We start from the raw sequence: 16,551 nt of genomic DNA on the forward strand, positions 1-16,551 counted from the left end.
GCATCTTGTGTCTATCTATAGACATACTAGGATTTTTACAGGTGCCCAGTAAAGCACTGAGTGAGATAGATGGTCAGACAGTAAATGCCTTCTAAATTTAAAAAAAGACAGCAGAATGCTGCAATATCCCAACGGGTCAGACAGCATCCCCTGAGAACATGGACAGGTACGTTTCGTGTCGGGACCAGAAAGAACCGAGGGAACCTATCCATGTTCTCCAGAGATGCTGCCTGGCCCACTGAGCTACTCCAGCACTTTGTTGTCTTCTTTTTGTAAACCAGCATCTGCAGTTCCTTGTTTCCACATAATGTCTTCTAATTCATTATTTACTCAGAACAGGTGGAGTGCTTCAGTAACTCCCGGTAATAGACTGCCCTGTATGGATTCCACCTTCATTTTAAAATGGATCTGAGGCTAATTAATATTTGAAGGGGTGCAGAGCAATTTTCTGAATGTATACTACTGAAGGCCAGAACATTTTGATGAAGTGTCTTGCACTGCCAAAGAGGTCTCACCTCTACATTAAGAAAATGATTTATATATGTACAGTGCTTTGATTTGTTTAGATAGCTATAATTAGTGTCATCATTCCATTTTCTGGATGCTCATGGTGATCCTGATAGAGGTTAATGGCCACGATTTGTAACATGGTGATCAGGGTTATCTTCAACATTTTTCGGCACAGCCTGCATGACCTATGGGTGAGAGTGGGGAATGGGGGTTGCGAGAAAAGGAGCAAGAGAGAGAGCTGGGGACAGAGTGAGACAGAGAAAGAAATAAAAGGAGGGCGAGTGATCCTTGGTCATATGAGACATGTAGATAAGGTAGTCAAGGTGGTATATAGGACACTCTTTTTAGAAAAATGTGTAGAATATGAACAGGCAAGCAGGTAAGTTGTTTTTGCAGGGTTCTCAGAGGTAGACAACTTTGTTCAAATTCTGGACATTAGATTACAGGAATGATATTGCTGTAGAGAAGCTACAACAGAGATGGATAAAAACAGGGAAATTTAATTCTGAAGACATGGTTAATTTCTTTGTAATTGGGAAGCTTGATGTAAGATTTAAGTAAAATGTAGAAAAGTATGGAGGCTTGCATAAAGGTGAATAGGAAGGATCTATTACCCAGGATTCTGAAAGAGATTTCAGATTTCCTCTAATTATTTTGTTTGCAAATTGTTTGTTTGCAAATAGTTTAGCTTCAATTTTAAGTTTATGCTTTCTCATCCTAGACTCCAGTACCATTTTCCTTGGCGAATCCCTTTACAAAAACATAAGCAGTAAGACCAGGAGTACGAAATTGGGCTTCTGCAGTCTGCTCTGTCATTCATGAAGTTCACAGGAAATCTGAGTTTGATCTCATCTTTTTTTTTTTGCTGCTCCCCACAACCTTTGATTCCTTTAACCTCCCAAAAAGTATTTTCAGCTTATCATTGCAAAGGCATCAATTATCCTCTTCAGCCATGTAAACTCAATGAAGTACAGACTGTTTACACCACTGTTTTCGTAATATCATTTTACAATTTTGAATGTGCTTTTGAATCAGTCCATCTTGCTATAACTAGTTACATAGGATTGGGCAGAGGCTAATTATTTCCATCATCCTACAGAGATGTTAACCCACATGTAGGTGTAGAACAATGTTTTCCGCCTTCACTGTGGAATAGCCTGAGCCCCACGGTCTCTGCCCTCTGAGATGAGGAAACAGGCTAGATGGAAAAAATAAATTCCTTTAATTTCAAACGAATCATCCTATTTAGTGAGAATGAAAACTGGTCTGGTCCTTGGAAGTTCAAAATTTATTTTTACCTTCCAAGAGCAAATATTGCCCAGGAATCCATCTCCAACTGGAAGAAAAAACGTCCAGCATGTGGTAGGTATGTTGCAAAAATTACCTTCAGCGGCGCTGCAGATCTGTCGCTGCCCGTGTGTGCGACTTTGGCGCCTTTGAGAGGGGGGCGGGTTTAAAACGCGATTTTCTCTCAGCTATTGAAATCGAGGTTGTTCAGCCTACTCAGTTGCTGACGAAAAATCGCTGCGACATTAGTTCGCTGCAGCTATTTTTAAACTAAATTGGTTTATTTAATTGTTATAGTAGGTTAAAAATCATTCTCTAAAGCCACGACCGCCGACAACGGGACGGATCTCATGTAGGGGACAAGGCAAGGTAGGCTGTTTATTTTTACATTTAAAAGCGCTTCTTAAGATCCCTTTATACAAAATTTTATGTTGCGAGTAGCTGATTTGGGGGCCCATTAAATCCCGCAGTGTTTTTCTGGGCATATGGGGTACAAATTCACTGCAATGGGAACGTTCCAAACCATCGCGTTCCACAGGATCCCACTCGAAAGCTGATTTAAATGGCCATTAATTTACAGCAATTGAACACTAAATTCCTTCCATTTGGCCTATAAATTAATCAATGTCAATGAGATTTAAAAATCATGTTTTATTGTGAATTCTTGTGTGAATGTTCTTTGGACACAGGCTATTTAAAAATGTTAATCTTTCCTTAAGAAATGGATAGATGTTTATACATATAACTAACTAACTAATTAACCACTTACGCGCTATAAACTCAACTAACGTTAAAGGCGTAATGTACTATACTAACACGACTAACTATATAGCAGGAAGGATGGGGGAGGTTAGACATATATTTTAAATACTAAATACTAATTATGAATTAATTAACATACAGGTAAATGAACAGTGTAATTATTGACGAGGTACTTGAACCCATAATTTCTTTTATTTTAATCCAAATCTTCTACCTTCCCTTTTATTTTATTCTATTTTAAACTGTTCAGCGATTAATTGACCTGATATGATAATTTTGGTAACAATTAGAGGGAACCGACTAACGTTGGGTCAAATTCTAATAGGGGGATAAGGCCCGGTGCATAATCTCATCGACGGAGGTCAATTTAAAAACAAACCTAGCTACCTTAGGTGGCTTTTTTGTAATTTATCGCTTTTTTGATAAATTACATTCACTTTTTTTGTTTATTCACAATTATGTGTTGTATGACTTAATAATTTTTATGTACACTTTATTTTATGTTTTTCTCTTTCCCTTAATTATGTTTAATAGTGTCAGGAGATGTAAAACTACTGTAGAAATTATGAAGGACAACTCTGGATTCGGGATTCCGAGGTACTTGGCTGCATCACATGAATCATACAGTCTGGTAATAATAGCCAATGCAAGATAATAGTTGAATAAATATCGGAGGTCTCACCTTCTGTAGTTGGAACATCAGAGGTGCGAATGAGCCAATAAAGAGGGGTAAAATTCTGGCACAATTAAAATCATTAAATATGGATATTGCTTTCCTACAAGAGACACATTTGAAACAACAAACTCAGATCAGATTAAGGGCAAATTGGATAGGTCAAACCTATTACTCCTCATTCACCTCTAAAGCAAGAGGCACGGCCATTACAATTCGGAGGGTATACCTTTTAAATTAAAGAAATCTATATCTGATAAAGAGGAAAGATATGTTATAGTCACGGGAGAAATTTACAATACACCATTAACTATGATAAATATTTACGCGCCTAATTTTGATAACCCACAATTTTTTAGGAAAATAATAGATTTAATCGCAGAGCATAATTATCAAAATATAATAATGGGGGGAGATTTTAACTGTGTTATAGATCCATACTTAGATAAATCAATAAAGCTAGGGAAGCGTCTTGTTAAAACTAAGACCTGTGAATTTTTAAATACTTATATAAAAAATAACATAGCTGATGTTTGGAGAATAGCAAATCCAAGTGGTAGGGAATACTCATTTTATTCATCAGTTCACAAAACTTATTCGCGAATTGACTATTTTTTATTGGACACAAAATTAATCCCGTATACGAATAAACCATCATATCATAATAGTATTATTTCTGATCATTCACCATTGACTTTTATACTTAAAATTGAGGGAATGCCGAGTATAAAACCTTTTTGGAGATTCAATGTACACATATTAAATAACCCGCAGGGTTATGAGTATATAAAAGAACAAATAAAACTTTTTTTCGAAATAAATGACACGCTGGGTATTTCTGCACCGCTATTATGGGAAACATTCAAGGCATATATTCGCAGTGTCATAATTTCTTACCAAAGTTTTCAAAATAAGGAAAATAAAAGAGAACTTCAGCGGATAGAACAGAAAATAAAATTAGTAGAACTGGACAATGCAACTGACCCAACCATAAATAAACATAATAAGATAACTTTATTGAAATATAAAGTCAATAGAATACTATCGGCTAGAGTAATAAGATTATTCCAAATTACAAAACAAGCACACTTCGAATTTGGGGATAAGCCACATAAACTACTTGCGAAGCAACTGAAGCAACGAGAAAAGGGAAAAACTATTACTAAAATTAAATCGGATAAGGGTGAGTTTTTAACACTGCCTAAGGATATTAATAAGAGGTTTGCCCAATTTTATCACAATTTATATACATCTAAAATAAATACAGATGTAAGTAAAATTACAAATTTTTTAGATAATTGCAAGCTCCCAAAATTGGATAGTTTAGAACAAGAGCAATTAGGAGCACGGATTACTAATGAAGAAATAAAACAAATAATAAACTCACTGAAAAATGGGAAGACCCCAGGACCAGACGGTTTTAGTAATGAATTTTATAAAAGATTTCAGGAGTCAATTGTACCAAGATTATTCAATTTATACACGCAGGCTTATACTGAAAATAAACTACCAGAAACCCTAGCAGAAGCAACAATAACACTTATACCAAAAAAAGATAAAGATTTAGATGAACCGGGTTCTTATAGAGCTATTTCACTTCTAAATACGGATCAGAAAATTTTAGCAAAGATTCTAGCTAGAAGGCTAAATAATTATATTAACAATTTAATAAATACGGATCAAACGGGATTTATACCCAAAAGACAATCATTTAATAATTTGAGAAGGCTTTTCAATATAATGTACTCTCATAATGAGGACAATGAAGATATTTCAGTTGTCACGCTGGATGCAGAGAAGGCATTTGATCAAGTAGAATGGCAGTATTTATACAAGGTACTCCAAAAATTCAATGTGGGAGAGAATTTTATTAGATGGGTTAAACTACTTTACGATAGACCTACGGCAAGAATACTAACTAACAATACGCTATCTCCAAAATTTTATTATCAAGGGGTAATAGGCAAGGGTGTGCCTCATCACCATTGCTATTTGCCCTTATGATAGAACCGTTGGCCGAAAGGATTAGAAATCACCCGAATATTCACGGATATAACACTAAGGACTCAAAGAATAAAATTTCACTATATGCTGATGATATCCTTTTATATATTACTAATACACAAACGAGTATACCCACCTTATTAACACTAATTGAGGAATTCGGCTCTTTTTCAGGATATAGAATAAATTGGAATAAAAGTGAAATTATGTCTTTAAAACCACAGGATTCGAGACACTTACTAAAATTCCCCTTCAAAATTGCAACAGAAAAATTCAAGTATCTGGGTATTCAAATTATGAGAAGACACAAATCATTATTTAGTGCCAATTTTATACCACTATTAAATAAACTGAATGATATGATTAAATTTTGGAAAACGCTTCCGCTCTCATTGATAGGTAGAATTAACGCTATGAAAATGACTTTCTTACCACAATTAATATATTTGTTTCAAGCGATCCCAATATATATTCCAAAATATTTTTTCAAAAAACTAGATTCCACTATCACTAATTTTATATGGGATTACAGAACACATAGAATTCAACAAAAGCATTTGTGCAAATCTAAAGAAGTTGGGGGTTTATCATTACCTAACTTTATATATTACTACTGGGCAGTGCATATTAAGAACATAATGTACTGGCTGGATAGTTCCACTCAGCAGTTGGAGTGGATAAGAATGGAGAAAGAGGAGTGCTATCCGCACGATATAGGAACGATCCTGCTCTCACCGATAAAATTGAATAGTATAATACATAAGAAGAACCCAATTATTCACAATATAATAAGAATTTGGAAACAAATAAAAGTATCCTTGAAATTAAATAATTTATCAGTACTAACCCCACTATTGAACAACCACGCATTCAAACCTTCTCTCATCGACAACACATATCAACAATGGGATAGACTAGGGATTAGGAAAGTAGGGGATATGTATGAATTGGGCAAACTGTTATCATTTCAACAATTAAAATTTAAATTTAAATTGAAGGATAATCAATATTTTAAATATATACAGGTATGTGACTTTATGAAGAAATATACACATAGATTTCAAACTATATTTTTAGACCCTTTAGAAGAAGCAATGAATATTAAGGCTGATTCACAAAAATTAATATCATACTTTTATAATAATATATTATATAGAGAATCACCCTCAACAGAAGCACTAAGGGAAGATTGGGAACATGAGCTAATGATAAAGATCTCGAAAGATAGATGGGAAAAGTATTTGATGAATACACATAACTGTTCTATTAATGCAAGACATAATTTAAATCAATTCAAATTATTACATAGACTATATTATTCAAAAACGAGGTTGAATACATTTTATCCAAACGTCTCTCCCAGATGCGATAAATGTTTGTTTCAAAACGCTAATATAACACATTCATTTGTAGGATGTACAAAGTTGAATAAATTTTGGAGTGATATATTTGATATATTTACAAAGCTCTTCAAGTCAAGAATAGAACCCAAAATGGAATGGATTATATTTGGAATAATAGGAGAAGATACCAATTTAAATAAAGACCAAAAATGTTTTTTTTAATTATGGGTTAATAATTGGAAAGAAATTGATACTTAAATTTTGGAAAAATACAACCATACCAACTGTTAAAATGTGGATTAGGAATATGATGGACATAGCACGCCTTGAAGAAATGAGATTCCGACTAATAGATAAATATGACCAATTCTTAAGGAGTTGGTCTCCTTTCATCGACTTTTTGGAATCATGTGATGCAGCGGTACCATAAGGATTGCTGATTTCAGTTCATGACGTGGATAGATCTACATCTCCGAATACAGATTTGAAAAATTCTCTTTTAAGGGGCCTTCTCTTCTATTTCTACTTTCCACTTTTTCTTTTTTATTTAAATTTTTTTTTTTTTATTTTATATACACACTTCATGTTTTTCTACTCTCTACCATCTATTTTTCCACTTTTTCCCCTTTCTATTGTTTTCTTTTTCTTGTCTTGCTTACTTCCTTCTCATAACATAAAACTAGAGGTTGTACATAGAATGGATTACGGTATGACATAGTTGACACCTAAAATTAGGTTCCACTGTACTGTTTTGTACTGTATTAACTTCTAATAAAATAAACAAGTCAATGGAAAAGCAATAGGGAACAAGATGCTAATTTCCGAGTATGAAAATGGCCATAAATGTTTTAATACTGAAGATATGAAAGTGAATTAGGTGTCAAATTAAACTTCTTTTTATGCTTTATCTGATGGGATAAATTGCAGATTTGATTTTTAAAATCTCAAAATTTTGTAACATTGCTACATGTGGTGTATTTACAGCGTGTGAATTTCTCGGCTTCTCTCTTTCCGAAAGTATGCTAGCAAAAACTGAGCACAATGCCCCAGGGAAGATTGGACTAAAGCTATAAGCAACTCAACCATCAGCCCATCCTCTCTGGATTCCAATACAAATAAGATAAAGGTCATTTTCCATTTGCTGTTTAGATTACTTCTGTTCCTGTGCATGGGATCGTAGTGATGTGTTTATATGGGGATACCCAAATCCCCTGAATAATGTCTCACCGAGATGATAACCTTTTCTTTTGAAGATTGCAAGAACAAGTGAGTGGTTACAGTTCAGTGCTGCCATATCTGGTACATAGACTGTAATGCCCAGGGAGCTGGAACTTCTACTGGAAATGCGCTGATTTTAAATTGTAAATGATACGTAGTACTGCATGGAACATAATTCATCATTTCCCACAGAGCTCTCCACTCTATCTAAACTGTCTTTTATGCATAATTAACCTAAGTAGGTTCTGTGATGGAAGATTTGAAACTTTAATCCCTTTGATTCAATGATACATAAATTCAAACTTAACTATGTGAAGCGTTTTGTTATTCTCTCTCCAGACAATTGTGCCACTTTCTCATGTACTTCTGTAAATATTTACATTTTCACAAATAGCTTCAAAGATATGTTTTGTCGTAAAAAAAACATGTTATTTTCATATATTCTACTGAAAGCATAAGAAACAAATTGAGTCCACTTCTTTCACAACACATGAAATCTGAAGCAAATCTAGCTACACTGGTCCCTCAGGCCTGCCCCACTATCCAATATTATCATAGATGGCAGCCCTGCCGGCAGTCTGTTCGTTTTTTCTTTCTTTTTGTTATTTAGAGTTTGTTATAAGTTTTGTTTTAATGTTCTTCGGTATGTGTTATGTGGGGGGAGGGGAGAGGGGATTGATGTGATCAATTTTCGGATCACATTCTCCGGGCTCTGCGGCCTAACATCGATGGAGCTGGAGGCCTCCTTGGACTGTCGTGAGCCCCACCGCGGGGCATGGACTTAACATCGGAGTGGATCCTTTGCCTGGGATCGCTCCCACTGCGACCACCATGGACTTTCCAACAAGGGCTCGCAGTTTCGGGTGAGGCTAGTCGGGAGCTCCAACGTCGTGGAAGGCTCGATCAGTCCCGACGCGAGGTTCGATTGTCAGGCGCGGGGGTGCTGACATCCCCCCGATGCGGGAGCTGATCGCCTTGATGCAGAGGGCCCGTATGCCACCGGCTATGGGAGTCAAGATCATCCCGTCAACGGAGGACTCATGGCCCCCGACCGAGGAAGAACAAAAGGAAGGACTTGAACTTTATTTCGCCGTCCATCACAGTAAGGAATGTGTAGGAGGCATTGTGGTGGATGTTCATGTTAAAATGTGTTTTTGAGTGATCTGTTACTTTTAATTGTATGACTGACCTGGCCAATGCAATTCCTCGTATGTTGCAAAACATAATTGTGATTCTGATTCTGATTCTGCTCTCTCCCGGGCCTCAACTACTTTTCTGTGCATTTTTCACATAGTTATAGATTCTTACAGCGTAGAAACAAGCCCTTCAGCCCAACGTCCACACCGGCCAACATGTCCCATCTACACTAGTCGCACCTACCTGCGTTTGGCTCATATACCTCTAAACCCGTCCTATCTATGTACCTGTCTATAGATTTCTTAAACTGTGATTGTAGCTACCTCACATTGTCTTCCAATTCCCAATCCATCAGAAATACATCTATCTATTCTTTAAATATCTGTTTAAATTATCCAGCAAGGACACCGAATTCTGCAAAAATATATTCTGATTTCAACCTTAAATGTACTGAGCAACTGAATATCCATATCCTTCTGGATTATGGAATTTTAAAGAAATATCCGTTTAAATTATCCAGCTTCCACAACCCTCTCGGTTAGAGAATTATGGATATACACCATTCTTTGTGATAAGAACAAGGTCACAGACCTCATGCCCATTTTTCTGCTGATCTCCATATTTGCTTTCTGCAAAAACATATTCTGATTTCAACCTTAAATGCACTGAGGAACTAAATATCCACAGCCCTCTGGATTATGGAATTTTAAAGATGTACTCGCTAGAATTTAGAAGATTGAGTGGGGATCTTATAGAAATTTACAAAATTCTTAAGGGGTTGGACAGGCTAGACGCAGGAAGATTGTTTCCGATGTTGGGGAAGTCCAGAACATGGGCTTAAGGATAAGGGGGAAATCTTTTAGGACCGAGATGAGGAAAACTTTTTTCACACAGAGAGTGGTGAATCTCTGGAATTCTCTCCCGCAGAAGGTAGTTGAGGCCAGTTCATTGGCTATATTTAAGAGGGTGTTAGATGTGGCCCTTGTGGCTAAAGGGATCAAGGGGTATGGAGAGAAGGCAGGTACAGGATACTGAGTTGGATGATCAGCCATGATCATATTGAATGGCAGTGCAGGCTCGAAGGGCCGAATGGCCTACTCCTGCACCTATTTTCTATGTTTCTATGTTTCTACAACTATCTGAAGTGAAACAATTGCTCACTGTCCAACGGCCAAATTGGTGACCCTTCTCTTGGGACTAGTCTGGTCTTAATTATTCCAGCTAACATAAGCAGCTACTCAGCTTCCATCCTATTAATCAACATTTAATGCTTTATGTCGAACTATCTCTTCTTATAAATACAGCTCATCCAACTCAATCCCTCAGTTTAGGGCACCACTATAATCCCAAGAATATTCCCTGTGAGCCTTTTCTACATTGCTGGCATTTCCTTTTTAAAGTTTTTGCCGAAAGCATATTATAATAAATCTACTGCATTCACAAGGCACTGCATAACTCTGACACGGTACATTTTCCCTGTAACCCTCATTTAATAAGTAGTCATTAACAATGAACTTGCAAAGACACAATGAAAAGTGATAGAAATCCGTGTAGACAATATCCGTATGGACATTGTGGACCAAATGGATTCTTGGGGTGGCAGCTCATTCAGTCAAGCCTGATGTACTGGCAGCTCACTAACAGCTGGTGGGCTAGCAGTTGACTCACGGCTATCCTTGAAATTCCATTTCAAGCAGGGTGCAAGGCAGTTTCCTACCATTTCAAGCAGGGTGCAAGGCCACCAAATTCAAATGCAGTTTCATGCCATTTCAAGCAGGGTGCAAGGCCACCAAATTCAAGTGCAGTTTCATGCCACTTCAAGCAGGGTGCAAGGCCACCAAATTCAAGTGCAGTTTCATGCCATTTCAAGCAGGGTGCAAGGCCACCAAATTCAAGTGCAGTTTCATGTCACTTCAAGCAGGGTGCAAGGCCACCAAATTCAAGTGCAGTTTCATGCCACTTCAAGCAGGGTGCAAGGCAATCAAATTGAAGTGCAGTTTCATACCATTTCAAGCAGGGTGCAAGGCCACCACATTCAAATGCAGTTTCATACCATTTCAAGAACGGTGAAACCACCATAAAACCACTATAAAACCACACAAAACATCATATAAACACCACACTCACAGTTCAGTAGACATTCAGTGTGTTCAGTTGATTCACAGCTCAGAGCCGTGAACTCTCTCTCCCCATCTTGCAGAGACTGAGCCACACCCACACTTATGGGTTTTATAAATACTCCCAACTGGAAGGGGCGTGGCCTTCATGGCGTGATTGACAGGTGCGAGATTCTCAACATTTTTTAAAACACTAATAACACTTTCATTTTTCATTGATGGGATGAATCCTCTGCACCTGATGAGTGGCGAGGAACTGAGTAAGATGGCCAAAAATCACAGCAATTTTTGCAATGCAGCCTTTCAAAGCAGTTACCACCACCAACAATAGCCATATTTTTTTGCAGTGCAGCCTTTCAAAGCAGTTACCACCACCAACAACAGCCATTTTTTTTTGCAGCGCAGCCTTTCAAAGCAGTTACCACCACCAACAACAGCCTTTTTTTTGCAGTGCGCCTTTCAAAGCAGTTACCACCACCAACAATAGCCATATTTTTTTGCAGTGCAGCCTTTCAAATCAGTTACCACCACCACCAACAGCCATTTTATTTTTGCAGTGCAACCTTTCAAAGCAGTTACCACCACCAACAACTGCCATTTTTTTTGCAGTGCAGCCTTTCAAAGCAGTTACCACCAACAACAACAGCCAATGTTTTTTGCAATGCAGCCTTTCAAAGCAGTTACCACCATCAACAACAGCCATTTTTTTTTGCAGTGCAGCCTTTTAAAAGCAGTCACCACCACCAACACCAGCCGTTTTTATGCAGTGCAGCCTTTTAAAAGCAGTTACCACCACCAACAACAACCATTTTTTTTGCAGTGCAGCATTTCAAAGCAGTTACCACCACCAACAACAGACATTTTCATTTTCAAACTACTTTAAGGGCACTCACAGTTGAGTAGACATGTGTTCAGTGTTATTCAGAGCTCTGAGAGACCCTTTCACTTCCTCCATCTTGCAGAGACTGAGTGAGGCACACCACTTCCGGGTTTTATAGGCCCTCCCCCCTCCCACCAGCACGGTCAGTAGAAAGAATGGTGATTTTAAAAAAACCATTAATATCTCTCTGATTTTTCATCGATGGGAAAAATCCTCTGGTCCAGTCTGGCGGAGGGGGGCTATGAGCGAGGTGGCTAAAAATGACGGCTGTAATTGGTGGCGTTCTCTCGGAAATCACATCGAAGTGTCAAAAGCGGTCAAGATCTTACTTTTAGTAATATAGATATATTTTTAAAGCATCACTAACACCGCAAAAAATTACAGAGCAGGTCGTCGTGTACAAGGGCCATCAAACTGTGATTTAATTTATTGTATACCCCGTTCAATAACAATACACATTCTTTGATAATCTGATGAATGATCATTAACTTGGAATCTTAGCTTGGTTCACCTCTCCACAGATTGCTTCCAACCTTTTTTTTGTTTCTGTATTATAGTATCAACAGTATTCTTACTTCCCTGCAACAACTTTGCAATTACAGAAATTTATTGGAAATAGTACATTAAAACCATGGACCCACTCTCCAATCCAAGGCTGCCTGGATTCTGAGCATTTAATTTTACACATTTGAATCACATCTTCTGCCACCTGATCTCAATCCAATTTGTCAGCTACATACAAAGAACAGAAGTGACAGCTTCTCTTCTCATTTGGAATGAGGACATTTGGACATTTATAGATTAGCCTGTCTGAGGGTGATTTTTTTATAATTCATGTGCAGAGAGTGATTTGATTCATGTGCCAATGACACAGACAAGGCCGGCATTTCATATCCATCCTAGTTCTCTTCCAGAAGATCATGGTGAGCCACATTTTGTGGACAGCAGTGAATCCGAGAGCCTTCTGATCTTGCACTTGAAAATGCATAGCTTTATTTGGGAAAGTCAGCATGGGTTTGAACTGGGGAGGTGCTGCATCACAATTTTGAATGAATATTTTGAGGAAGTGATGGAGATGATTGATGAGGTTAGAGCAGTGGAGTAAAGCATTTGGTATAGTCCCTCATGGTAGTTTGATCCAGAAGATGAAGTCACATGGGATCAACAGTGGGTTGATAAATTGGATACAAAATTGGCTTGATCATAGGAGACAGAGTGCTATTGGAGGCATGATTCTTTGAGACCAGTGGTGTTTCACAAGGATCGGTGTTGGCACCTCTGTTGTTTGTAATATAAACAAAGGCCTGGATTGAGTGGATGTGGAGAGGATATTTCCACTAGTGGGAGAGTCTCAGACCAGAGACCATAGCCTCAGAATAAAAGGACATACCTTTAGAAAGATGAGGATGAATTTCTTTAGTCAGAGGGTGGTGAATCTGAGGAATTCATTGCCACAGTAATCAGTCGAGGCTGTCAATAGATATATTTAAGGCAGAAATTGACAGATTCTTGATAAGTACGGGTGTCCGGGGTAATAGGGAGAAGGAAGGAGAATGGGGTTGAGAGGGAAAGATAGATCAGCCATCAACCATGCCACCGGGTGGTGATTCGATGGCAGCCTCGCCTACAGTCTGTCTGTCGCTTTCGTCTTTTTTTTTGTTAATTTTAGTGTGTTTAAAAAGTATGTGTTAATGTTCTCTGGTTTGTTTGAGGGGGGGTGGGCGGGGGTTCGGGTGAAACTTTTTTTCAATCTCTTACCTTGCTGGAGATTCGATTGTTCTCCGGATTCTATCTCTGATCGCTCTGCGGCCTAACATCATGGAGCTGGAGGCTTTGCTCGGGACTGACTATGAGCCTCACCGCAGGGCGTGGACTTACCATTGGAGCCAATTCCTTGCCTGGGATCAACGCTCCAACCGCGGCCTGCGGACTATAACATTAAGGGGTCGCAGTATCGGGTTGAGACCGACGTCGGGAAGCTCCAAAAGCCGCACGACGTTCCACAAGCCCCGACCCGGGATAGATCGTCCGCCGCGGGGGAGCTGAGTTCCCCCCCGATGCAGGAGCTTGATCGCCTTGACAAGGAGCCCCGCCGCCAGCTGGGAGTAACATCAACGGAAGGTTAGAGGCCCCCAACCGCTGGAGAGATTGAAATTTTTGTTCGCCTTCGATCACAGTGTAGAATGTGGACGAGTCACTGTGGTGGTTTATGTTAAAATGCATTTTGTGTGTTCTGGTGCTTTTTATTGGTATGACTGTATGGCAAATCAAAACCCTCGTATGTTGTAAAACATACTTGTCTAATAAAGTATGATTATGATTATGATTATGATTGAATGGCGGAGTAGACTTGATGGGCCGAATGGTGCAATTCTGCTCCTACAAACATATGAACCTCGGTACATGTGACAATAAATTTTTTACTCATCATTATTCCTTCGATCATATATCTGCACACTGTTCACAGCTCGATTGTAATCATATATAGTCTTTCCGCTGACTGGTTAGCACGCAATAAAAAGCCTTGCACTGTACCTTGGTTCATGTGACAATAAACTAAACTAAACTAAACTTGTTAGATTGGCATCATGTCCAGTGCAGACATGGAGGGCTGAAGGGCTTGTTTCTGTGCTGTACTAACTTGGGCACATTACTGTGGGAGTGGAAAAACATGCAAGACAAACCTGGTAGGGACAAGAGAATTCCATAACAAAAGGGAATTAGTGGTGCAGATAAGGATTTCCAACATCAGACTTTACAACAATCCAGGAATTTCCATGACATTTCCATTTCAGATTAATTAATAAACTGAATTTAAATTCCCCAGCTGCCATGGTGGATTGAACTTGTGTCTCCTTTAGTCCTAACCTCTCGATTACCAGTACACTGACATAACCACAAGGGCCACTTTCACTATTGTTCCCTTGGATACGATGAATAAAATTATCTTAAGATATGTTTGTGATTGCTCTGAACAGTTACCTTTGAAAACTTTGAACCACAGGTAACTCACTCATGCGTAACTGTAATCATTAGGAAACATAATCTAACAGAAAGAAAAAAAATTAAAAAGCTGTCTGTTTGGCAGGCTTTTTCACACTGACATTAATTAAGAGCCTTGATCCTATTGTATGCCACAAAAATACAGCCGCTATTCTACTTCTGAAACAGCAATATATCTCTGAATACACATTTCAGATTTTTTATTGATCCACACAGTTAAATAGATGAATGATGGCCTGTGATAGTGTATGACTACAGGCACAGAGACCATAGGTATTCTGTGCAATATTTTACTTCCGATAACAGCCTGCTAGAAATGCAAACCTATTATTAGCTTAAACATATATTTGACAAGGTGTTCTGAGGCTATTGTTAACCTAGATTTGTTCATTTACCTTTGCCTAAAATTTTACCAAGCAGGAAAGGGTGCAGAGAGGATTCACGAGGATGTTGCCTGGACGCAAGAGTCTGAGCTGTAGAGAGCAGTTGACCAGGACAGAATTCTATTCCTTAGAGCGCAGGAGGATGAGGGGTGATCTGAGAAAACCGATTAAAGATTAAAGGGAATTGTGAGACCAAGAGAATCTGAATTATTAAAATGATAATGATGCTGACTGATAAAGAGTGGTGAAGGGTTGTTATTTGCATCTGGTCTGTATGGAAGTGTAAATAACAAGGAATAAGAACAGCAAGGGAGAGAAAAAACTACAATGCTGGAGCTAAGAGGTAGAGAACTCATCAATTATTGGAAATATTAAGTAAAATATAACTTTGGAAATAACCAGTAATTTGGGCAGCATCTGTGGAGAAAAAAATAACCGTCTTCCTCCTGTCAGATTGATGGCTTTCCAGTAGAATTGGCCAATTTTGGCACAATCTGGAAAGTTTGGTCATCTTAATTTGCTGAAGAGTCCCACCGTGGAATGTGTCTGGTCAGAAGGTCATATGCTGATTCTTGATCTTATGTTGTATTAATATTGGCCAAATTAAAGAGGACTTGCACTTGTCAGAATTTCTTAACCCTTGTCAGCTGAACTTTACAGGCTTTGAATGGCGCCAGCCAGTCTAGGCTCAGACTGCTATGCAGGATGTTGAGGGTTCCAGGTGTTCTCCTTATTTTTCCTAAATTGATAAAATGTATAGCAGCTTTGAAAATAAGTCCTAAATGCATTATTTTGATTGGATCACTGCAAAAGCATTGTAAGTAGTATAAATAATGTTGCAAGACGGTCATTCTGTTAATCGATGATTGGTCGAACTGTTGAGCCTTGGAGAAACTGTTTGAATCTCAGGGCACATGTTTCAAAGTTTATTCTTGTTTGCTTCCGTCTAGAACTTTCTTTCAAATACATTATATTAGTCACTGTATTATTGGGTTAGGGAAATGTCTATCATATACTGTGTTAATCGATATATGTTATTGGACTGTAAAGAGACCACCCCTATGTGGTTCGGCCCCTCAATGTTCGGGAACCTATAAAACACCGCTCCCACGAGGTCCTGTGTCGATCTTCTGGGAGAACGCTTGGGACTGCGTGACTCTCTGGAGTGTCTCTGCTTGAGCGAGGCTAAAGAGGGCTTGATCAGGCAGATACGAGGATCGAACCCGCGGTGATT

General features: G+C 38.4%; 1 long non-coding RNA gene across 1 annotated transcript; it reads right to left on the reverse strand.

Moving 5' to 3' along the window:
* Positions 1 to 1,106: 1,106 nt before the first annotated feature.
* On the reverse strand, positions 1,107 to 15,467 carry LOC116984450. The gene is made up of 3 exons (XR_004415028.1): positions 15,348 to 15,467; positions 9,263 to 9,267; positions 1,107 to 1,117 (listed from the first exon to the last, which is right to left on the reverse strand). It is a non-coding gene; the product is annotated as an uncharacterized LOC116984450 (long non-coding RNA).
* Positions 15,468 to 16,551: the final 1,084 nt, after the last annotated feature.

Source organism: Amblyraja radiata, chromosome 2 (assembly GCF_010909765.2).
Source record: "Amblyraja radiata isolate CabotCenter1 chromosome 2, sAmbRad1.1.pri, whole genome shotgun sequence".
Classification (NCBI taxonomy): Eukaryota; Metazoa; Chordata; class Chondrichthyes; order Rajiformes; family Rajidae; genus Amblyraja; species Amblyraja radiata.